The sequence below is a fragment of the Lontra canadensis genome, unplaced genomic scaffold (genome assembly GCF_010015895.1).
Source record: "Lontra canadensis isolate GAN:19392208 unplaced genomic scaffold, GSC_riverotter_1.0 scaffold72, whole genome shotgun sequence".
Lineage (NCBI taxonomy): Eukaryota > Metazoa > Chordata > Mammalia > Carnivora > Mustelidae > Lontra > Lontra canadensis.
In genome coordinates this window covers 6,208,011-6,233,334 of record NW_022631066.1, presented here as the reverse complement: position 1 = coordinate 6,233,334, position 25,324 = coordinate 6,208,011, and the positions used below count along the sequence as shown (strand labels likewise).

General features: G+C 38.2%; 1 long non-coding RNA gene across 1 annotated transcript in view; it reads left to right on the top strand.

Annotated features, from left to right (window-relative positions):
• LOC116881183 overlaps positions 1–20,624 on the top strand; it is a 46,443-nt gene extending 25,819 nt beyond the window's left edge. The window contains exons 2-3 of the long non-coding RNA XR_004385365.1: positions 7,120–7,289; positions 19,870–20,624. This is a non-coding gene — a long non-coding RNA (uncharacterized LOC116881183). The remainder of the gene's footprint in view (positions 1–7,119; positions 7,290–19,869) is intronic.
• Positions 20,625–25,324: the final 4,700 nt, after the last annotated feature.

The window sequence follows — 25,324 nt, the reverse complement described above, 5'->3', positions numbered from 1 at the left end:
TTATGTTGAGTGAAGAAGGTTGAAGCAGATAAACCTGAAAGAAAGAGTTTTTTTTGGAATGCAAGCGATCCTATAGATTGTTCCTAAATAGAGTTTCAAAATCCACTACGGCAAAAGAAATGTCTTGGTAAAATGTATCGGTACCAAATTTCCATAATATATAGCTCATCTTCAGTGTTCTCATGAACTGCTGTATTAAAACAGTGCTTCTTAATAAAATGTTCACAGATCAGAGAAAGACAATTATCATATGACCTCACTGATATGAGGAATTTGCAAAACAAGTGGAGGATCTTAGGGGAAGGGAGGGAAAAATGAAACAAGGTGAAACCAGAGAGGGAGACAAACCATCAGAGACCCTTAATCTTGGAAAACAAGCAGAGGGTTGCTAGAAGGGAGGGAGTAGGACGGATGGGGTAGCTGGGTGATGGTTATTGGGCAGGGTATGTACTATGGTAAGCAAAAAAAAAGAAAAAAGAAAATAAAATGTTCACTGAGTTATTTTGGAAGTGATATTTATTGAGCACTTACCATGAGCCAGGCACTGTTCTAAGCACTGGAAGTATGGCGGAATATAGTAGTACATGAACATAAGAGTTGCGATGTAATAGGCATTTTTAAAAAAAGATTTTATTTATTTATTTGACGCAGAGAGAGGTCACAATTAGGTGGAGCGGCAGGCAGAGGGAGAGGGAGAAGCAGGCTCCCTGCCAAGCAGAAAACCTGACATGGGGACTGGATCACAGGATCCCAGGATTATGATATGAGCTAAAGACAGGTGCTTAACTGACTGAGCCACCAAGGTGCCCCTGTAATGGGAATACTTGTACCTTTCCCCATTGGGTTTATAAGCCATTAAAGCCATTGACACCTCTCCAAAGGTAGATGTACTGGAATGCTCCTCAAAAATATGACATTTGGAGTGCCCACACCGAAGTTACTTTCAGTCAAGGTGGTAGGTGATTAACCCTATCCTCCATGCATTCCCACACCAGAGAGATTTTAAGACCACATCTATGCAGTCATCTGTGAACTTTTTGACTGAAGACCATGCCGTGATATTTTTGAACACCTCTTCTAAAATATATGTATATGTAACCCTACAAATGTTATTTTAAAACATATACAAAACAGAAATTGTCAACTGATGAAATAATAACAATAAATGTGAATAGAAGTAATAATATTCTCTTCTGTAATCTCAACAGATCATTTTGTTGATTCCCTTAATCTCAGCATTTAAATTGGTAGAAAGCTGCCACATGAGGACAACGTTATCTCTGGGTATAAATGTTTATGGAGTTTTCCTTCTTATACAGAAGAATTTTAGACAGGTTTCTAAAAATTTATAACAATAATCCAGCTTCATTCCTGGCATATCAGGTAGTCAGAGCAAATGAGATCTCTTTATTCTGTATCTCAGGAACTTGTTAGAGAGTCTAGTCTGGATTTTACTGTACTTTCATCTCATGGGACAGTTTAAAACAAGTCATGTTTAAGAGTTGTAATCTAAGGCTCTACTCAGCTGCTGTTACCACAGAGGGATTGAAGGTATGTGGAGATACTGAGTCCCTGGTCCCGTCCAGTTGTAGGCAGGCATGTTCAAGACCCTTTGGAGGGATATGTGTGAGTCTGAAAAAGTATGGCCCAAAAGATAAATTGATCATTCATTTTCTGGATTTTCTAATATAATGTCACCAGAAAGTTAGATGGATATTTTAGATGACTTTAATATGCTGTAGAAATTATTCAAAGAATTTTAACATATGTTCTAAGCATTTAAAAAAAATTATTTATTTGAGAGAGAGAGAGCATGGTAAGGAGGAGCAGAGGAAGAGGGAGAGAGAAACTAGTAGATTCCACATTCAGTGTGAAGCCCGACTCTGGGCTTGATATCACGACTCTAAAATCATGACCTGAGCCAAAATCAAGAGTCAAATGTTCAACAAACTATGCCACCAAGGCATCCAGCATTTTTTTTTAGAAGATTATTATCCAAAAAAACCCCACAGAATATATTGTTATTGAAGATACATGCATTTAGCAATGTTCGTCATGTTATTAAATATTCTTTTTTTAAAAAATTTTATTTATTTACTTAACAGAGAGAGAAAGAGAGATTACAAGTAGGTAGCAAGAAAGGCAGAGAGAGAGGGGGAAGCAGGCTCCCCGCTCAGCAGAGAGCCGGATGCGGGGCTCGATCCCAAGACCCTGAGACCATGACCTGAGCCTAAGGCAGAGGCTTAACCCACAGAGCCAACCAGGCACTCCAAATTTTCTTAATGAAATTACTAGCAGGAAACTTTCTCTCCCCTGAACATGAAAAGTACAGTAGGGTAACAATAATCTTCTTTCTTTAATTTCCATTTCATGAATAATTTTGTTATTTTTTTGTGGGAAGCCAAATGTTAAATTTTATGGTTAGCTCATCTTGTATCAAGAATTAAAAAAAAATTTTGTTCAAAAGACTGATATTTTTTATAAAGGAGTTTACCTTAAACGTTCCTTAGAAAGTGTGTTTTAAAGATTGCCATTTGCCATGAAGATTGTCAGACTGAGAAAAATACTTGGCTTTGTGCGTGTATGTATGTGTGTGTGTGTGTGTGAGAGAGAGAGAGAGAGAGAGAGAGAGAAACTTTATAACGGGGCTACATAACTCTGATATTTGCCAGGGGATATATAAGGATGTATCTTTTTACATCTTTGAAAATATTAAAGATGTTTGAAATATTTCCTATCCAAAAACCTTCTCTTGATCCCTCATATCCCAACAGTTCTTATCTAATTTCTTTAATTTCCTCACTAGCAAACTTCCTTGAAACAGTGTCAATACTTTCTCATTTCCCACTGAACTCACTCTAGGCTTTCCCCTCATTCCACACCTGTTTCTTATCTATGACCTTGATGTTCTCCCTGTTGCTAAATCCAGTGGTGAATCCTCAGTCCTCCTCTTACTGATTGAGCAGCCCCATTTGACCTCACTGGTTGCTCCTTTCTCTTTGAAACTGTGTTGGGTACCCTGATGGCTCAATTGGTTAAGAGTTTGCCTTCAGTTCAGGTCATGATCCTGGGGTCCTGGAACTGTGCCAGGTGTTGGGCTCCCTACTCAGTGGGGAGCCTGCTTCTCCATCTCCCTCTGCTTGCCCCTCCCCCTGCTTGTGCTTTCTCTCTCTGTCAAATAAAATAAAATAAAATAAAATAAAAAGAAACTGAAATAAATAAAATAAAATAAAATAAAAAGAAATCTGCAGTTGGTCACCAGAATATCCTTCCCTTTATGTTTTATTTCTGTCTCACTGCACTGCTGCTTCTCTGTTTTCTTTGCTGCATTCTACTGAGTTTGTGACCTCAAATATTAGAGTCTCTCAAGGTATAGTCTTTGGATCTTTTCTTTTCTCTGTCTATATTCACTCACTTGGGTTTTCTCATCCTGAACCAGAGATTTGACTCTCAAAAGTATCTACTTTTCCCTGAAGCCCCATGTTTCAAAATATCAACAACTCTACCTTCAACGTAGGTCTGAATTTTGAGTGGTCAATGAAATGTTTTTGGTCCAAGCTGCCATCATCTCTTACTTGGTTACTGGAATAACTTTTGAATGTGTCTCCCAGCTTTCCCTTTTGCTCTGTCATCATCCCCTACCTCTGCCCCAATAATGACTTAAAATTTCACTCAGAACAAAATTCGAAGTGCTTACCATGGGAAATAACGTTCTCAGTGAAACAGCCTTTTTTTTTTTTTTTAAAGATTTTATTTATCTACCCGACAGACAGAGACCACAAGTAGGCAGAGAGGCAGACAGAGAGAGAGGGGGAAGCAGGCTCTCCACTGAGCAGAGAACCCGATGTGGGGCTCGATCCCAGGAGCCTGAGATCATGACCTGAGCCGAAGGCAGAGGCTTAACCCACTGAGCCACCCAGGCGCCCCGTGAAACAGCCTTTTTACCTATTCTTTTTACCTATTTCTTTGCATCGCTTCCCAGTCTTGGCCTCACTCACTCTACTTCAGTCAAACTTAACCTCCTTGTGTCATCCCTGATCATGCTAAGTCCCCCTGGGACTTGGCAAAGGTTGCTGCTTTCACTGGAAGCACTTTCATCAGATAGCCTGGCGGCTGGCTGTCTTACTTCATTTAGGTTTTCTATCCATTGTCACACCACCTAATCCAGGAGTCCCTCCCCGAACCTCCATTGAACATAGGAACTCTGCCAGCCTTTTAAGTCCACTTTATCCTCTGACTCACTTTTCTTCTCCTTAGAGCACATACCAATATTACTTACCTGTTGAGTCAGTTGCTTGATTGTTGCCTTTCTTCAGTAGAAGGTAGGCTCTCTGGTAACAGGGATTTTGCCTTTGTTTTTGCAGTTACAGTAAGGACTACCTGCCTACAGCAAGTGCTCAATAAATACTGTTTTCAATGACTGAATGAATGGAAGAGATGGAAAATGGCTTTCAGGGTATTGGCTGGAAGCATTTCTTTTTCTTATGTATAATCTATAAATTGCTGGTGTGGGTATATGGTTAATCAGTGCTATGCCTCTTTACCCTGAGAATTCTTTGCTCCTCTGAGGAGCTCATTCAAGGTAATGCAAGGGTCATTCCACATGCTTTTTGCTGGAAGAGTCTTTTCCTGCTTAGACTTACAGTGGGAAACCAATCCAGCCCCGTGAGAAGGGTGATTGCTGTGAAACTTGTCTCTTACTCCAGTGATTGTGGGTCTGGCATTGAACAAGGCCATCACCCTTTAGTTATTTCTTCACAAAAGCAGGATTAATTTTCAACCCTATTCAATTATTTTCTGGAGCCTAGTTCTGTAGAACTATTGTTTTATTTTACGGGAGGATGCTGGGGAAAGGTGTACAAAATGCTCAAAAACAAAGATATATTAGAAGTACTTCTGCTGTGGCCAAATTGTCTGAATCTGACTTTGAAGTCAATATTTTCATTGGATATTTAGTGCTTATCAAAATCATTTGCAGCCAAAATAAAATGTCAGTCAGAGGCACACATTTTACCGCTACAAATTTAAGATTTCATAGGATTTTTGTGATGTATATCTCTTCAGGGTACGGTTTGACAGAAATTAAATTAAATCTGCCATTTCAAATAAATCCTGAGGATGGAAAAATTATAGATAATTTTTAATATTTGATAAATATATGTTCTTCTCTAGTAGTGAATGCTACTATTGAAATAAATAATAATTTTAAAAATTATTTGGGATAAACATTGTTTTCAGTAAAAGATATCATTAAAGAGAATGACATGGAAGCCCTACTAAATAGTACAACAGTAAGATGATTAAAATTCTCCATGTGATTATCATAAATTACAAAATTAATGTAAAGATTAGTGGGGCTTTTTGGTTATTTAATTCATTAAAATATTCCACATTTAGTAAATGAGGTGTTTGCTAGAATTTTTGTGATCTATCATAAAATAAGTTAGAATAGTCAAAATATCCTTGTATGAAACTTTTAATTTTAAAGAATATAAAAAATTAGTTTCAAAAGGAAACCCAGAAGACAGAACATATTACTATATTACCAAAACATATTCCATAAAATTACATCATTTTTAACTTAAAATAGCTATAAAGTTAATAAAAAAATTTAAAGAAAGACACTGGAACACTCTGATACATAGATTGCATTTATATTTCATGCTTTTTCCAGTCATTACCTCAATCCACACATTTTTAATAGGTATAATCATGTTATGTGCAATTTGATATCTGTGATTTTAACATAAAATTATATATATTTTCATATCTTCCTGTGTAATCTTTATAAGTATCATTTTTATTGATCACTATATTCCTTTCAGTGGATTGCTGTAATTTGCCTAACTACTTTTCTCATGCTGGACTCAGTCACATTTATTTGCTTCCTTGAGAACACACTTGTAATATTAAGTTATAATAAATAACTCCCTATGTGGTATGATTGGAGTAGGGCTGAAAAATATTTCTCATTTCAAAATATCCATACAAAGTTATTATTCATTCTTATACCTTGGCCTGAACCAGTTAGCATATTAGTTCCACCCAAAATATGAGAAATACATTTTGAATGGAGAAGACATGAACACACTGAGTGTTTGAGCCTAGGCTCACTCACCCTGGGGTACCGAGCTGTGGGTCGACACTGAGCACAGGCTCTTGTGTGAGAATCAACACCCCAAAGCGTCAGCGAGGATACCTCATTTGCAGTATGAAATTTATTTTTGGGTTGAGGCACATGAACTATACAATTTGTGTAGACGTTAGCTTTGTACAGACATGGAAAGAACCTGCAAACGAAAAGAGATGACTGTAAGTGTGTTTTTCCTGTCTTGGGTTGGAGGAACTTTAGGGAGATGTTACTGATTCACAGCATGTATCCAGTGTGGGTAGAAGAATAATAAACTGACTTGACCAGAAATTGAACACAACACAGGAACATGACTGTGGTAACAATGGTGCCAAATCAGTAAAGTCAGAGCCACACTTGTCAGTTCTGTTGTTTGTCATTATGCCATGCAGAAAATACTAACAACCGGCAAGATTTTGAAAGGTGATCTTTTTTCCCCCCCTAGATTCTTTCATGGTCCAACTGACCAAGACATCACTGGATCAAGGGTTCATCTAAATTGTAAGGCAGTACACGAAGAGCAATAGGATTCCTTTTTCCATTAGTGGGCTGTATTATAATTTAGAAGGTAATTTTTGTTCACTAAATTGAGCTATGACCGTTTATGACCAAAATGATAATACCCGGTTTTAAGGATTTAATTGGGGCAATGAAGTAAATTGTGAATTTCATGAGTTGTTAATTATGTGTATAAATGTAGCAGTAATTATGTTCATTCATTCATTCACTCACATTATAATAATATTCATATTCATAGCAATATTCTTTGAGGTTTTACATGTGGCATGCTGTAGTCTGGGGGATATCATACTGAACAAGACAAAGTCCCCATTCTAATGCAGCTTGTAGTCTAGCGGAGTGAGATAAATGCTAAACAAGTAAACATATACATATACAAAATTTAAAATTTCAGCTTGTACAGGAAAAGCAAAAGTAAGCTAAGAACACCATAGGCAGACTTGTTTTATTTATTTCCTTTTTATTTTCAGTAGGCTGCATGCTTCACATGGGGCTCAAACTCACTACCCTCGGATCAAGAATCACATCTTCTACTGACTGAGCTACCCAGGCACCCCCAGATCTGTTTCATATTAGGTGGTCATAGAAGGTCGGAAAAACCAGAATCATGACCTGAAGACAGGAGAAGACAAGCCTGCAGGTATGTGGAAGGACTTCTAGGTGGAAACATAGCAAGTGTCCAGGAGTTGAGGTGGAACATTCTGGGTATTGTCTGGGGGAAGAAACAAAGCCGGTGTGCTAGGGCAGAGTGGATAAGGAGGAGACTTCCATACAATGACTTCAAAATGTTGTGTGTGGGGGTGCAGGGTATGGAGGGTGTAGGACTTTTAGACCACTGTAGTGACTTTGGCTTTTACATAGGATGAGATAAGAATCCATTACAGGGTTTTCACCAGATGAGAGATATGCTTGGGTTTGTTTTAAAGGAATCACCCTGCGGTGTGGCAAATAAAGATGAGAAGAAAAAAGGGAAACTAGAGAGCGATTTTATGCAGAGACGGTAACTGTATCTTTGAGATAATGGAAGTGGTCAGAATCAGGATATATTTAGAAGGATAAGTGATAGGTCTTCTGTTGGATTGAGCACGTAGTGTGACATTGAGAAGACAAGGATGACTGAGGCATCTGGTCTGAGCAAATGGGAAGATGAGATTATCATTTAGTGAGATACAAAGTGTTCCAGGAGAAGCAGCTCTTTAATCCATTTTGAGTTAATTTTTGCATACAGTATCAAGTAGGGGTCCAACTTTATTCTTTGGCATGTAGATACCCAGTTTTCCCAGCAATGCTTGTTGAAATGACTGCCCTTTCCTCACTGAATGGTCCTGGAATCCTTATCAAAATATGTGAGCACCTATGGGAGGGTTTGCTTCTGGGCTCTCTCTTCTGTTGCACTAGAATATATGTCTGTCTTGATGACAGTACCAGAGCTTGGATTGCTATAGCATTGGTAGAAAGTGTTGAAATCAACAAGTGTGAAACTTGTAAGTTTGTTCCTTTTTTTCCCCCCAAAATTGTTTTGGCTGTTCAGGGTCCCTTGAGATGTTCAATGAATTTTAAGATGGAATTTTCTATTTCTGAAAAAAAAAAAAAAAAAAAAAAAAGTCTTTGGGATTTTGATAGGGATTTTGTTGGGTATGTAGATCCTTTTGTGTAGGATTGATATCTTAATGATATTAAGTTTTCCAATCCATAAACATGAATGTCTTACCATTTACTGGTATCTTCTTTAATTCTTACAGCAACATCTTGTAGTTTTCATTCTTTTCCTCCTTGATGGATTTCTTACTAAATATTTCTTTTGTGATGCCATATTATTTTTTATTTTTAACTTTCTTCTCCAGATTTATTGATATATAATTGGGGGAGAGAGAATCTCTCAGGGAGAGCAGGGAGAGAGAATCTTCAAGTAGACTCCCCGCTGAGCATGGAAACTGAGGCTGGGCTTGATGTCACACCCATGAGATCATGACCTGAGTCAAAAGCAAACATACACTGTTGTGTATGTTTAAGGTGTACTAAGTGATGATTTGATAGATGTATATATTATGAAATAATTACTAGAATAAGGCTAGTTAAAACACAATTTGTGGTTTTTTAAGTGGAATGGCATTCTTTTTTTAAAATTTTTAATTTTTTAATTAATATATAATATATTATTAGCCCCAGGGGTACAGGTCTGTGAATCACCAGGTTTACACACTTCACAGCACTCACCATAGCACATACCTTCTCCAATGCTGGAATGGCATTCTTCACTTGATCTTAGCCAAAAGGCGGAGAAGCGATTGGAATGGCATTCTTAATTTCCTTTTTGGATTGCTCATTGTTACTGTATGGAAATGCAACTGAGTTTTGTTGAAACATTTTTTTCTCCCATATAATATCTCTAAAAATCCTGAAAAACTATTGTCCTGTAGAGTACAGTTCAGAAAATATTGCCCAAAGGGACATACTAATTTTTGTTGTTGCTGTTGTTGCAAAGTCTTTCTTTAAACGTATTTGCTTTTCCATATCATTTGGGGAACTTTGTTTATGTCACTTTTCACACTTATGATAAATCGTATTCTTATTTATTTTGAAGGAAAAGACTCTGGAGAATTTGAATAATGCCTGTAGTCAAATAAAAGGTGATTTATGCATCTACCAGAATTCCCCATTTACCTTCATCTCATTAATTCAAAGGACAAAAGTTTAAATCTAAGTTCTACTGTATATGAACTATATGACTTTGAACATCTTGCTTCATGATTCTGAGCCTAAACTTTCTAATCTGTAAAACAGAGTAACAATGCTAGAATTACTTTTGTTCTAATCAAAGGACACACATATGTCTATTTCACTTAGGGAGTGTTTTAAATTGGAAATGAAGAATGTGTATTGCCTTTAGACTCTGCTATTGGTTCTTTTTTTAAACTGAAGTGTAGTTGACATACAATGTTATATTAGTTTCAGGTGTCCTACATAGTGACTGGGCAAATCCATTCATCATGTAGTACTCACTACGGTAATTGTAGTTATCACCTTTCACCCTCCAATGTCATTTCAGTATTATTGACTAGATTCCTGTGCTATAATTTTTATACCTGAAACTATTTATTTAATAATTGGAAGTTTGTATTCTTTAATCCCCTTCACCCATTTTGCCCATCCTTCCCCTCCCAGGCTCCTCTCCTCTGGCAACCAGGAGTTTATTCTCTACTTATAAGATTGTTTCTAGGTTTTTGTTTTTTTTTTTAATTTACACTTTATCCTTTTTTTTTTTTTCCAGTGTTCCAGGATTCATTGTTTATGCATCACACCCAGTGCTCCATTCAATACGTGCCCTCCTTACTTCCCACCACCAGGCTCACCTAGCCCCCCACACCCCTCCCCTCCAAAGCCTCAATCTGTTTCTCAGAGTCCTTTCTAGTTTTGCAGTGTGTGTTTGTTTGCTTGCTCATTTTTTTTTATTTTTAAGATTTTATTTATTTATTATTTGAGAGAGAGAATGAGAGAGAGAGACAGCATGAGAGAGGGGGAGGGTCAGAGGGAGAAGCAGACTCCCTGCAGAGCAGGGAGCCTGATACGGAACTCTATCCTGGGACTTCAAGATCATGACCTGAGCCGAAGGCAGTCGCCCAATCAACTGAGCCACCCAGGCACCCCTGCTCATTTTTTTGAAAGATTCTTTCTTTTTAAAAGATTTATTATTTATTTATTTATTTTTTTGGAGAAAGAGACAGTAAGGGGAGGAGCAGGCAGAGAGAATCTACAAGTAGACTCCCTGCTGAGTGCGGAGCCTGACACTGGGCTTGATTTCATGCCCACGAGATCATGACCTGATCAAAAGCAGGAGTCAGGGCGCCTGGGTGGCTCAGTGGGTTAAAGCCTCTGTCTTTGGCTCAGGTCATGATCTCAGGGTCCTGGGATTGAGTCCCGCATCGGGCTCTGTGCTCAGCGGGGAGCCTGCTTCCCTCCCTCTCTGCCTCTCTGCCTACTTGTGATCTCTGTCTGTCAAATAAATAAATTTAAAAATCTTAAAAAAAAAAAAAAAAGCAAGAGTCAGATGTTCAACGGACTGAGCCAGCCAGGCATCCCTCCTTTGTTTTGTTTTTTAAATTTCACATGTAAGTAAAATCATATCATATTTGCCTTTCTGTGTCTCACTTATTTCACTTAGTGTGATACTGTCTAGTTCCATCCATGTTGTCATGAATGGCAAGAGCTTATTCTTTTTTTTTTTTTTTTTAAAGATTTTATTTATTTATTTGACAGACAGAGATCACAAGTAATCAGAGAAGCAGGCAGAGAGAGAGGAGGAAGCAGGCTCCCAGCTGAGCAGAGAGCCCGATGCGGGGCTCAATCCCAGGACCTTGAGATCATGACCTGAGCCGAAGGCAGAGGCTTTAACCCACTGAGCCACCCAGGCACCCCAAGAGCTTATTCTTCTTTATGGCTGAGTAATATTCCATTATATAAATAGATCTATCTCACATCTTCCTAATCCATTCATTTATTGATGGACACTTAGGTTGCTTCCATATCTTGGCTATCATAAATAATACTGCAGTAAGCCTAAGGGTACATCTATCTTTTCAAATTGGTGTTTTTGTTTTCTTTGGGTAAATACCCAGTAGTGGATTACTGGATTGTGTGGTATTTCTGTTTTTAATTTTTTGAGAAAACTCCATAGTCTTTTTCACAGTGGCTGCACCAATTTACATTCCATCCAACAGTCCTTGAGGATTCCCTTTTTACCACATCCTCACCAACATTTGTTATTTCTTGTCTTTTTGATTCTAACCATTCTGACAAGTGTGAGGTGATAAATCATCGTGGTCTTGATTTGCATTTCCCCGATGGTGAGTGATGTTGAACATCTTTTCATGTGTCTGTTGGCCATCTGGATGTCTTCCTTGGAAAAATGTCTGTTCAGGTTCTCTGCTCCCTTCCTACTCAGACTTTTTTTTTTTTTTGATGTTAAATTGTATGAATTCCTTGTATATTTTGGATATTAACCCCTTATCAGATATATAATTAACAAGTATCTCCTCCCATTCAGTTGGTTGCCTTTTTGTTTTGTGGGTGGTTTCCTTTGCTGTACAAAAGCTTTTTGGTGTGTTATAGTCCCAATAGTTTATTTTTACTTTTGTTTCCCTTGCTTGAGGAGACATGCCCAGAAAAAAGCTGCTAAGGCTGATGTCCAAGAGATGACTGCTTATATATATATATTTTTAGGAGTTTTATGGTTTCAGCTTACATTTAGATTTTTATCCATTTTGAGTCTATTTTTGTGTATGGTATAAGAAGGTAGTCTAGTTTCATTCTTTTGCATTGCTATTCGGTCTTTATGTTCTACGTTATAATACTAGACTTAAAAAATTATTTCTTTATTCATGGAAAAGTGAGATACATGCAAATTATAAGGTCTAATAATATCATTAATTCATTTCTATTATTTAGGCTTGACAGTATTGCTAACCTTGTTAATTTCTCTGAAATGGTCTGACAGCTGACATTTGAAACACAAAATGGGTGATACTTTCTGTGGTTGGGGAGTTGAATGAGACATTCGTAAGCATGATCGCTAAGAAACATTGTTTGAGCAAACCAGTAAGGAAGAAAGAATCAGAACCTTGGCTTGTCGGTAGCAACCTTCCCTTCTCTTCCTTATAAAACTTTAACCATTTTTCTATACCCTATGCATTGTGTGAGAATAAACTCATTGTTAAGGATAAAACACCCCCGGTGCACTTGAAATCATTGACTACAGAGGCTTGAGTCGAGATTTTTTTCTCTTTCTCTTATTCAAACCTGTGGAACAGATTTGCCCTGAAATATTGTAATTATTCTTTTCTTTAATCTCAGTTCTCTCAGGAAAGTTTAAGCTAACTTCTTATCACTAGCCTTAGAGGTGGCATTGCTATTATCTTCATGGTGATAACGTGCTTTCTGCCATACAGCATATGGTTGTAGTCATTTCCCTAAAGGGCTTATTTCCTAAGCAGGAAAGTCCATTCCCCTGTAAAATGCCTTAATGAGAAATACCAGTGGAGTGCAATTACTCATTCCTTGACTCTGGTTGGAGGCAGGAAGTAAAGAGATATTAGTTCCCTGAGAAGTATTATTGTTAGAGGTGGAATCAACACTTGTATCTTTCTGGGTGCCTTCCTTGTGTTTCTTATGGGTGCGCTGGTGTCTGGAGGCAGCTCTGCCTCTTGTTCAGGCTCAGTGAGAGGGCAGAATTCCCTAATTCCACACCATCGGTTCCTCGAACTCACCAAAGCCCTCAGCGCCAGCAGGCTTCAGTAATCATCAGTTGTGTCTCTGTCAAAACCACGAATGCTCAGGAACGTGCTCACCTTTTTTTTCTTTTATTTGTGTATTTGCTCATTTGCTCAGCAACATCAGTAAGGCAATCCTGGAGACATAGAGATGAAAAAATATATATATAGTTTCTGACCTCAAGAAACCCTCAGTCTATTAAGGTGATAAATATATGATTCTGTTATACTATGATTATGACTAGGGCACAGAGGAGGGACCTCTTATCCATGAGGGGGAGGGAGAAGGTTGACTTGACATGAAACGGTAAGTGCAGTTTTCCTAATTTAAGGAGTGAAGTTTAGAATCCTAGGCATTGCAGATAGCTTACACAAAAGCACAGGGCAAAAGCACAAGGCAATTTTGGTGGTGGTGTTTGAGGATGGACATCACTTAGGCGGCTCCCCTTGAATGTGTGCTGTGAGTGGCCAGGCTGCTGCCCGATCTTGGTCAGTGAAAAAGTGGGTGCTTCCTGCAAACTTCCTGTAGCTGGATGCTCACGGAATTGAATGATGTTCTGGCAGGGTGCCAGTGTCCAGGTCCACTTACAGAAAGGGGCTGGAATCCTACTCTTGATCCCCTTGCATGAATCTCCTGGAGTGATCAGACTTACGATGATAACTCTCGTGGTTTCTGCATCGCCTGGTGGTCTACACGCCTTGTAGATTGTCAATATCTCACTGAGATGAGATCTTCTCACATGGTGTGGATGACTTACCCTTCCCCTGAGACTCATGGCTCTACTCTTACTCCCTGTACGCCTCCTTCTGCCTCCTCTTAGGTGAATGTCCTCCTAAGTCTCACATAATGGCCAGCTGGCAGACATAGTCCCATACCTCAAGTTATAGCTGGGTCTTCCCTGGGTGGAGATTGTTCCAGAAATAAGTTATCATTTAAGACTTTATTAAAGATTTTATTTATTTATTTGAAAGAGAGAGGGAGAGACAGAGAGGAGAGTGTGAGCAGGATAAGGGGCAGAGGGATAAGCAGGATCCCTGAGGAGCAGGGAGCCCAACAACGGAGTCCCAGGACTGTGGGATCATGACCTGAGTCAAAGACAGGCACTTAACTGACCCACCAAGGCGCTTCTCATTTCAGACTTCAGAGGGAGTTGAGGACTTAAAGGGATTATAAATGGTCAGTAGGAAAATAAAACAGAACAGTAGTGAAGAAGAGAAACCGAATGCTAAAAGTAGTAAAGTCGGGCAATGTTGATATATATTACTGAAATATATACAATCGAAATGATGGCTCCAAAGCCTTCTACGAAGGGATATGGATACACTGGTTGTCTGGAAAGGTACATGGTAACTGTGGCTTAACAAATGTATTTTGCAATAACGATTAAAAAAAAAACTATCCTTTTTATAAACTCCACCATTAGATCTCTCAATTACAAAAACACTCTTGTTGGTAGTGGCCATTTACCTTTTTGGTATAGTCTGAACACATTCTAGGAAACCAGGGCTCACCCCAATGTCCTGCCAGGCCTGGGGATCGGGCACATATGAAACCTAGAACTGCCAGGATCCCAATTCCCACATGGCTCATCCACTCAACCCAACATGACCCACTTAATGGAAAGAAAAAAAAATCAGACACGCTAATCATTTGATAACAATACAGTAGAATTAGTCACAGCCTCACACCTATGGCAGGATTGGTAAAACTCGACCAGGTGAAATCCAGACCATTAGGAATTCCCTTTGGGACAATAAGACAGCTGTTAGGGCTCAAAGTTGCACATTTGCTCTAATAGGTTCCTCTTGCCCCAGATACAAACATTGGGTAATCTACTCGAGAATTTTGTGCACTTTTTTATGAGTTTTCCCACAGAGTTACCCCCCCCCCTTTTTTGTCAGTTACAAGATGCTAATATGCTAATGTTGGCCTAGACAGGGATCATAAATATTCAAATCAATTCCATGTAGTGCTTGTTATGTGTTTGGCTGTAGCTCTAATAAAAGATGAGTAAAACACATTCTGATCCTCAGAGAAGCAGGCTAATTGCTTGGGAGGAATGCTAAAATGTAAACGTAAAATGCCTTATGTTTACACGGGAATTACACCTTGAAATACTGAAATGTGGGGAAATGCAGGACAAAGGACTCCAACGAACATCCCAGATAAGGAATTTTAGTATTTATGTGTTCATAGCAGGTCACGACACTGTGGCTTCATGGTAAGACAGGAAGTTTTTGTGAACGGACTGAGACTTTAGTGGCTTTAAAGAATGAACGGGAGCGTGGTAGACAGACTAGGGCTTGGGAAGACATTTTAAAAGGAGAAACACCAAGAGTCTCAGAAGGCTGAAGGAAGGTAGTGAGGCTGTCTCCTTGTATGGCAGATGGGGAAAGATAATGCTGGCACATCATGTTATGGGCAAATTGTGGGAGGTGATGAAGATAAGATATTTGCTCTTTATTCTGGAGAAAACTGGAAATCACAATTATTTGAGCACAGCACTTGTGAGTAGGTACATTTATTTGCTAATTTCTTGAAAATAAGGAGGTCAAGAGGTACTAACTTCCAGTTGTAAAATAAATAAGTCTCAGGGGCTTGGGTGGCTCAGTCAGTTAAGCATTGGACTCTTGATCTCAGCTCAGGCCTTGATCTCAGGGTCATGAGTTCAAAGCCCCATGTTGGGCTCCATGGTTCTTGTGGACCCAACTTAAAAAAAATAAAAAAATGAAAATAAAAAAATAAGTCATGGAGATATAATGTATACCAGGAGGCTATAGTCAATAATATCATATCGCAATTTTTTTTTCATTTTATTTTATTTTTTTTTTCAGTGCTCCAAAATTCATTGTTTATGCACCACACCCCGTACTCCATGTAATATGTGCCTGTATTGCAAATTTGAAAGTTGCTAAGGAAGTAAATCCAAAGTGTTCCCATTACAAGGAAAAAAGATGTAACCTTGTACGATGGCAGATGGCAAATAGACTTAACTGTGGTGATCATTTTTCAATGTATACATACACTGAATCATTACATTGTACATATGATTCTAGTATAATGCCATATCTTGACTATACCACAATTTTAAAAAAGTATGTTAGACCTGGAGAATAGAGAAGGCAAGGAGAGAGGTTGATGGGATGATAAAGCAATCTGGGGAACATAAATATTCTTTATTAATTAAAGTTGTGACAACGAGAACAGAAATGATCAGAAAAAAATAATAGCTAACACAGATCCACTAGGATGTGGCAGACACATTTCTAAGTCTTTTATTGTATTACTCATTTACTCCTTGCAGAAACTATGTGGTATGTACTACTATAATAATCCCCATTTTTATAGATGAGGAAACTGAACAAGAGGTCATATAACCTTCTCATGGCACATAACAGCCTGGATCCCACCAGGCAACTTGACTACACAGTCTGTGCTCTTGGCTGCTAAATCCCATTGCCTTGGGATGGGTAAAGGGGTATTTACGAAGAAATGTACATAGTATTTGGAAATTCTATATTGTATGTGAAGACAAGCAGCAACATCTCTGTTGGATAGCTTTTAGTAACTGTTTATTCAACATGGTGTATCATTTGAGTTAAGGGTAGATAATGCATGTTTAAAATGGAATGATGGGAGATAAATTTTAAAATGTCTTCCTTTGATTTGTCTTTCAAAGGGTAGAGATATCTTAAATCTGCTTATTCCAATGCCTCCAAAATGATAGACATTTATATTTTTTTTAGATGTAAATGTGTTTTTTGAGGTGTTTTTCAGAAACACAATTGAAAATGTAAATAGTTGATTCTTACTGTATGCAGAATGCAAATGAAGACTTCTATACATGTTAGGTTGATTTTGGGTTATGTAGCAAAACCCGCACATTTTCCTTTATAAGGTGAGCAATTTGCCAAAAAGCTTTTGGGTAATTTACTAATTCAACAATAAATAGCCTGCCGTAGGATTTACTGTAATCTGAGGTCTCAGTCCTTATGTCTGAAGATAGAAAAAAACCCATGGAGAAAAACCTTTTTTACAACTTCTCTGGCTCTTACTCTTTATTTAAGTGGTGCATTGTACTTCTAAAGCGAGGACAATCTCTCACTTGACATCTGTTATTAAATATGTGGTTTGCACCTTCGTTGGGGGTACATTTTTAAGCTGTTTCATAAAAATGCTAACAATTTTATACTAATAACTAATCAAAAATAATGGAAATATAGGGCATTTTAATTAATGTCATATTTGATTGGACTTGTTCTGAGCTTAATGATGGAACAGATAAGATTTTAAAGACCTCAAAATGAACATTTCATTGGTCTTGTCCAAACTATTTCTTTTAACTTGGTATTTACTTTGAAACATATTTTATTTTAACAAGGAAGTACAACAGGAATGTATTTATTTCTTTCCACATGAATGCATTGACTTTAATTTTTAAAGAAAAACCAAAAATGGGACGCCTGGGTGACTCAGTTGGTTAAGCATCTGCCTTTGGCTCAGGTCACAATACCAGGGTCCTGGGATCGAGTCTGACATCTGGCTCCCTGCTCAGCGGGGAGCCTGCTTCTCCCTTTCCTCTCTACTCCTGCTCTCTGTCACTATCTCTCTAAAATAAATAAATAAAATCTCTGAAAAAGGAGAAAAGCCAAAAATGACCTTATTAATACATAATGGAATATGATAGGTCTCATTTTTAAGAAAACTGAATTTTTCATTTGCTGTATTGAGATATTTGGACATGATTGACATTCCAGAACAAAGGTTCACGTTCTTTCTTATATTTGTTGTTATTTGCAAGGGAGGACAATCATATAAAAGACTTTTGACAAGAAAGGCTGGTCTTTCAGAAAAAAAGCCTTTTCTTTCCAGGACTTTTAAAAATTTGCTTTGGGAGCACCTGGGTGGCATAGTCAATTGAGCGTCTTGACTCTTGGTTTTGGCTCAGGTTGTTATCTCAGGGTCATGGGATCCTGCCCTGCAAAGGGCTCCAGGCTGGGCAGGGAGTCCGCTTGAGATTCTCTCTCCTTCTCACTCTGCCCTCCCCTGCATCCCTGCATTCTCTCCCTCCCCACCCCTGCTCTTTTTGTTTTGTTTGGTTTTGTAAGTTCTGTTGGTTGTTTAAGTTTTGCTTATCTTACCTTATAGAGTCAAATTATTCCATTTCCCTGCAGGGTTACATGTTTTAATAAATCATTTGTAAAAGGTTTTATTTTCTGTGTGAAAGACTTCAGGGTCTCTATCACAGGCAGATAGAACGGGCAAGATGACCTTCAGAATTGCTCTGAGGTCAGATGCTAAACTGATTATTTGTAGAGTCTAAAGTCACTAGAATTACCTAGCGTAAGGAAAGAAAGAAAAAACAAAAAATGTGTTCATTTCCAAATGGTATTCATTCTATATTTACTTAAACAATGATTTCTAGGATTTAAATAGAAGTATTTAAATAGAAGTATTTCTATTAAATAGAAGCAGAATAGATAATTTTGTGACACAGAAATAAAAACTGGCCCAGATTTAGAAGAACCAAAAAAATAGTGTAAGTTGCTATATATATTGCTGACTTTCTAGTGATTATAGATCTTAAGATAAGAATATAGTTCATTTCTCCATGTGCATAACATTAAATTATTAAATAGAAAAGTGCAAAAATTTAGCTATGACCTTATCGTCAAGGTTATATGGGGCTACATGACCTGGTGAGTATAAAGTGCATGAGAAGAGCAATAAGTTAGAATCAAAAAATAATATTTCTGATTATAAAAATAATATAAGTGCAATATAGATAATTTGAAGGTATAGAGACGTAGAAGAAAGAAAAAAAAAACTATAACATGCAACCTGGAGATAACTTTTGTTTACTCTGTTGTATTCCTTCCAGTATTATTTTCACATATGAATGCAACTGATTTGGATCATATTTAATTATTGTTTTATTCTTTGTGCATTTGTCATCTAATGTTCTATCAGAAGCATCTCATTAAAATTCTTTGAAAATTTAATTTTTAATAACAGAAAAAATCAAGATATAATTCATTTAATGAATCTGCTTGGATATTTAGTTTATTTCTACTTCATCCATGTTGCAAATAATGCATTAATAAACATCTTGATAAATCTTTATCATCGCTATCTTATTAATTCTGTAGAGTTGATTCATAGGACTGGAACTACTGGGTTATTTACTTATTTAATAATTTCTGTAACTAATATCCTTTGAAAACCATCTTTGGGCTATGAAACATTTTTTAGTATGTTGATATATATTATAACATTGCTATCTAGTGTGGTTATACCCATTTATTGGTGATTATTCCAATACCTCCCTCCTGGTATTTATGCCCTTGGATAGTCCCTTCCATAATGAATAGGGTTGACCTGGGTAAACCAATATGATATTATGGAAAGCAAGGTTAGTCAGAAAGGACATTGTGGTATCTGCCTTGCTCCCTCTTGGCTCACATGCTCTGAAGGAGCCAGGTGCCATACCATGGGAACACTTAAGCAGCCCCAAGAAGAGGTTTTGTAGTGAGAAACTGATGTTCCATCCCAAGAGCCAGCAAGGACCTGAGACCTCTAGCTAGCAATTATATCAATGTGCCATCTCTCAAGCATCCTCTAGGCCCACCCAGCCTTTGGATGACTGCATCCCTGGCCAGCACCTTGATGACCACCTCCTGAGATCTCTTGAGCCAGAACTGCCAAATAGCTAAGCCACTACTTGATGCTTGACACTCAGAAACTGTGTAGGATGATATGTATTTGTTGTTTCATTATATTTTAGGATATTTTGTTACATATCAATAGATAAATAATACCTATGCCTACCAGCAGTTGGCATAGTCCTTGCTGACTTTGTCATTTTTGAGCTAATTGGGCAGAAAAACGTTATCTTCTTGTTTTATTTCAGTTAGTGATTTCCTTGTGATTAATCATATTTTTTTCACTTCCAGTGGTGATTTATGTCTCTTCATGGATTTTAAAATGAGAGTTTCAGTTTTTTCCTTTAATTTCCATCAAGAACCAGTACAACAGTATAAAGGTACAAATAGGAACCACAAGAAAACCTCGGAAATGCATGATTCAAGGATTTTGCAAGATTAACAAAGGGTCAAGAATTAGACAAAAACTAACTCCTAAAGATGCAGTTTAACATTTCTCCTGGTACCCTCTTGGATCATCAAAGCAGCTGTGGCAGATCATATATTCCAAAATGCCAGAACAATATTTCCTATCTACATGCTCTTCCTACAACATGAATTTGATATTCCTTCCATTGAGTGGTTGGTTCTATAATGTACATCACTTTGAGCCTGGAAGAATAGAGACTGTGTAAGTTCAAGTGAAGATATGTGAGTTTGGAAGTTAGATCGTAAAAGATGCGATAGTTCCTTCCTGATTCTCTTTCGATGCTTCCTCTTGGAACTTAAGCTACTCTGTTGCAAGGGAGTCAAAACTAGCCCACATGGAGAGGTCACTTGTGGGTTTTCCAGCCAACAGTCCAGTGGAGCAGCTCCTAGTCAACAACCAGCATCAACTGCCAAATATGTAAGTGGAGATGCCTCCAGAAAATTCTAGCTCTAAGCCACTGAGTCACCCCCCCAACCCCCACCACTAATCTTCGAGTCTTCCCAGATGAGGCTGTAACCATCCTGGAGCAGAAACAAAAAAATCTACTCTGCCATATTTGAATTCCTGATTTATAGAATTTGTGAGCATAATAAAATAATTGCTTTATGTCTCTACGTTTTGGTTTACTATGTAGCAATCGTAACTGGAACAGCAACCATATAAGGACAAGGAGGTTAGTCAGATGTTTTTATCACCATTTTACTTGTGGAAATACAAGTAAAGGGAGAGAGATAAATGACATTTTCAGGGTTTCCAAATAAATTAGTGTCAGTTCAATAGTGGACTGTTTTCACCACAGGATATGCTTTTAAAGATATAACTAGTGGGGTCCCTGGGTGGCTCAGTGGGTTAAAGCTTCTGCCTTCGGCTCAGGTCATGATTCCGGGGTCCTGGGATCGAGCCCCGCATCAGGCTCTCTGCTCAGCAGGGAGCCTGCTTCCCTTCCTCTCTCTCTGCCTGCCTCTCTGCCTACTTGTGATCTCTGTCAAGTAAATAAATAAAATCTTTAAAAAAAAAGATATAACTGGTGATAAAAATAATAATGGAAATATTTTATACTCAGTGATTCATTCAGAAAGATTTATTGACTAGTACTAGCAGATTACTTGCAATAGATGAGGTTTTTGTGGTAAAATAGTGAGCGAAAAGAAGGTATGGACTCCATCTACCTGGGAATTACAGGCCAGCACAGGAGACATTTATCAGGTAATCACACACATACATAAACATTGACAACTGGATACATGCAATAAAGGAAATTATAACAGTATCCTAAAAGCAATACCAAATTGACTGTGGTCAGGAAAATGTGACTGGCATTTGACTTGAGACCTGAAGGATGAGCAATTATATTTAGCTGTACTTAGGTTTTCTTTTCACATGTTATTTCGTTTTTTATTTGTTCATTCGCTTTTCACTATAAAGTTATATACTGCTTTAGACCAGAAAATGTGCTATTTCAGCTGAATAACTCCACAGAGCATAATTATAGTCATAGTTATGCTAAGGCTTCTGCAAGTGGTACAGTGGACTTAAGAATAATTCAGCTTAGGGTTCCACTTCTACAGTTGTTTTATGATATTGTTGTCCTGTCACTCACTTCCAGGTTTTAGCAGAGGTCTTTGCGTCACCTGTACTAAGCTCTTCTGATAAGTGTGAAGCCAATGTGTTGGGACACTGATCTACAATGGAGGATTCAATTGGCCGATGCATTTATTTGGCAAAATAATGGGTCATGTCCACTAACAACATTAGTACTTCCTGTGCTATGAAGTATTCAAGGACTCTTAGTGGTTATGAATTGACAAGATAAACTAGTAAGAGTTTATAAAGATTTATAGAATTGAATAATTCTTACTAATAATCCAAAAATGGAAACAAGGTGATAGAGGGGTGGGATTCAAAATCCTAAAATTCTCTAAAACTCATTTTACAACTTATAGACCTAATAAGATTCTCAATATACTGTAATGAAATTTCTATGAGAGTTGTGACTGTAAAGGAGAATTCCAGTAGGCCCAGACTTGGAGGGTCTGATGGAACGCAGGAGGACATGCAAAGGGGTGATGGGGGACAGGGGGAAGATGGAAGGGAACCTGAGGCAGAACACCATAATTCAGTCAAGCATTTGTACTCCATCAGGACTATCAAGAACAGATGTTTTGGGGTGCCTGGGTGGCTCAGTGGTTTAAAGCCTCTGCCTTCGGCTCAGGTCATGATCCCAGGGTCTTGGGATCGAGCCCCACATCGGGCTCTCTGCTCAGCAGGGAGCTTGCTTCCCCTCCTCTCTCTCTGCCTGCCTCTCTGCCTACTTGTGATCTCTGTCAATTAAATAAATAAAATCTTAAAAAAAAAAAAAAAGAACAGATGTTCTGAGATGAACATCACTCCGGAATTGTTCTCTGATTTACGACCTCTTTTCTTTTGGAAGATCTATCTATTGTGGTACTACGACTCCCCTAAACTTCCTGAAATACAGTCCATTTATCTTCTTGTCAGAGACTTTAGCTCTCTAAGGATTGAGCAGAGGTTGAGATGGACAGAATAATATCAGGGGATTTGGTATATTGGAGTTGGGGACTAAGAGATGCCGTGAAAGGGAGTATCTTCTGGCTTAGGTTCTGATGTGTACCAGGGCCAAGTGGATGGTAAAGTAGACTTTCTAGTAGTTTGAGTTAAATTAGAGCTGTTTCATTCATTTGAAGTTAACACATTCACTCTGAGCAGTTTGATGACAGGGAAAAAATACAGTCATATCTGAGGCTTAAAATGGATGTCTCAGATATGAGATAAGATTATGGGTCCTTAGTCCATGGTGATGTGATTTGGGAGGTCACAGAGCTAAAAGTCTTATAAGAACAGGGTTTCTCTTTAAATAAAGTTAGGGAAAAGGCTATTGTTCTATATTCAAGGTCACTAGTAAGCTGACAAAGTTGTTTTTAAATCTGTTTAACCAACCAATAATAGTTCTGTAGCTATTGTAGTAACCAACAGACCTGGTTTAAACATCTTTAGTTGACGAATGACTAACCACCTGAGTTAAACACAAACCTAAAATCTAGCCATGAGCGACAGCTTCATACTTTGAAAGTCAGATAGTTGATGGAGAACTCATCCCAGTGAATATGTGTCTAAGATTGATATTAACTCAGTCCCTGATGTTAGCAGTCCCATCGCTATAACAAATAAAAACATGCTTACATCAATTCATTCCTGTTGACATAACCAACAAAACTCTGAAACGAACACTTTCTGAAAACCCTGTATTAAGTCAGCAACTTCCTTTGTCCTAAAGACTGCTTGGTCAACACAGCTCTTCTTTACTTAGGTAAACAGTAAATTCAGTTTTTAGTTCTAGGTACCAAGTAGTGGTCTCTTCTGTCATGGTTTCAAAAGGCATTGAGTATATCATGGAAATCCAGAAAGGAGATGTGTTGGGCCCTTTGTGTACCATATTGGACCAGGGACCAGACCTCTGGTAGATGGTTCGTGAGAGGACCTAAACTCTTTTGGACTATTTTTAAGGATGTTTGTACAGTGAACATCCATGGAAGAGAGACGTAGTGTCTTCTAGAGTCAAAAGCAGGATTGTTCAGTGTCCTAAGCGTGGGGAGGGAGATCTTGAGAAGATAGCAGATAAGGGAAGAGAAAATTAGGTCCTGAGTTAATGGAGTAACGAGGGAGATAAAGAGGATGCTAACTGTGCTATACGTTTTCTATTTGTCCCTCTGTAGCCTGTTTTGGAGTGGTAGTATCTAGAAGTTGAACAGCTTGGACTACATCAATATATAGTTTTATTCCCTGGCTTCCAGTCATGTTCAGACAATGATGCATGCAGGCTAGACATCAGCGGAGTGACAGAACATGAGATCAGGATAATTATACCCTGCCCTCCACCTCCACCAGCTTCTTCTGTTGGGAATCACCGTGGTCTTGCTGTGGCCCAAGGCCATAACTCCTGTTAGGTCTAGACTTTTCCAGGTGCCTTCCTATTTCCATTATGATTTCTTCCTTTTGTTGGCCTTTCAGTCCTGGGGGTCGTAATGGGTTCTCTCCATATTATTGTATTAACGCCTCTATTAACCTCTCTGCAAACTGCCCAGTTTGAGTGTGCCATCTACTTCTCGCCAGGACCTGATCAATACACTACTCATGTGATGATGCAAAGGCAGAAATGATGGGACTTGGCAACTGACTGATTGTCAGGGGCAGAGGAAGCAAGGAGGCAGAGTGGGTGCTGCTTAGGGGAATGGAAGCCGTTCATGGAGATCAGAAGACCAGGGGAGGGTTTAGAAGGAACACTGGCGAATAAATTTTAAGGATATTTGTATTTGAGGAGAAGGCAGTTAAAACACAAGATTGGCGCCCAGGACAGAAAGCAGGACTGGGGATATAAATATATTCCTCTACATAGGAGAAGATGGAAACTACAGGAGTGACTGAAAACAATCAAGGGAGACTCTACAGATCTTCTACTAAGCTAAGACTTATTAACTAAGTCTCAGTTTAGACAGGAAGCAGAGTCATCATCCAAAGACATACAGTTCACCAAGTCTAAGTCAAAGTAATTGAAGTATCTACTTGAATTGTCGAAATGCTATGAAGGAGATAAAATGTATACAGTAAAGTCTTGAAATCTTTTTTTTTTCACCGATTCTTTCCCACCCACAGTAGTTTTTCCCTCTTTGTAGGACCTTCCTTCTGCAAACTATATGCCCATCGTAAAACTTCCTTTCTTGACATCCCTCTATTTATTATTCTCCCGATTGCTTATCACAGTGGTGAGAGGAGGTTAGATTTTAGATATGTTCTGGGGGTAGAGACAGGAGCACATTTGCTAATAAATGTGATTGGGGGTGTGAGAGAAGGAGACAACTTCTCCCCGGCATGTGAGTGTGCGTGTGTACATGAGTGTGTGTGTGTGTGTGTGTGTGTCGGTGGGATTGACATCTGCCACTGATCCTTTATCTATGGAGAAGATGAAACTTAAAATAGTCCTGGAACAGCCTGACTGGAAGTCAATATTTTTACCAATCTGTATTCCATAATTACTTCTCTAAGACCTTGAAAAACTTTTACTAAATTGCATTTTTAAATTTCGGTTCACTTTTTGCATTGAGTGTATACAGTTCAATTTTCAAACCTCTCACTATATTGCTATGTATTTTTATTTTGTTTTTAGACGAGTGAATAGTTGACATTCACCTGAACTGCCTAATGGAGGAAGTCTCTAGATGATGCTGAGGAAGAGGGATGATTTAGAGCCCATGCCAGCCA